This window comes from Tachysurus vachellii, chromosome 10 (genome assembly GCF_030014155.1).
Source record: "Tachysurus vachellii isolate PV-2020 chromosome 10, HZAU_Pvac_v1, whole genome shotgun sequence".
In the NCBI taxonomy this organism is placed as follows: domain Eukaryota; kingdom Metazoa; phylum Chordata; class Actinopteri; order Siluriformes; family Bagridae; genus Tachysurus; species Tachysurus vachellii.
The window spans coordinates 1,484,693-1,485,000 of NC_083469.1; the positions used below are offsets into that span (position 1 = coordinate 1,484,693).

Below are 308 nucleotides of genomic sequence, written 5' to 3' on the forward strand. Positions count from 1 at the left end.
GCTTCCATCCGTGAACCACGGTGCAGTGTATGTGTGTGTGTGTATATGTGTGTGTGTGTGTGGGGGGGTGTATGTGTGTGTGTGTGTGTGTGTGTGTGTGTGTGTGTGTGCACGCGCGTGCGTGCGTGCGCGTGCCTGCGCGCGTCTTTTCGTGTGTGCGTTCTCTCATGCTGCCTGTGCGTGCCCGCTCTCCTCGCGCACACTTTCATATGTATGTGTGTTGTGTGTGTGTGTGTGTTTAGTGTTGTGTGGTACTTTCCGGTGGATTGTATTTCCCTGTGCGCGTCTCTTCTCCTTTCCTCTCCCGT

General features: G+C 54.9%; 1 protein-coding gene across 1 annotated transcript in view; it reads left to right on the forward strand.

Annotated features, from left to right (window-relative positions):
• Positions 1–218: 218 nt before the first annotated feature.
• Positions 219–308, forward strand: part of grid1a (glutamate receptor, ionotropic, delta 1a) — a 197,012-nt gene continuing 196,922 nt past the window's right edge. Inside the window, exon 1 of the mRNA XM_060879197.1 lies at positions 219–308. This exon is cut by the window's right edge and continues 114 nt beyond it. The gene's annotated coding sequence lies outside the window, so the exon portion shown is untranslated.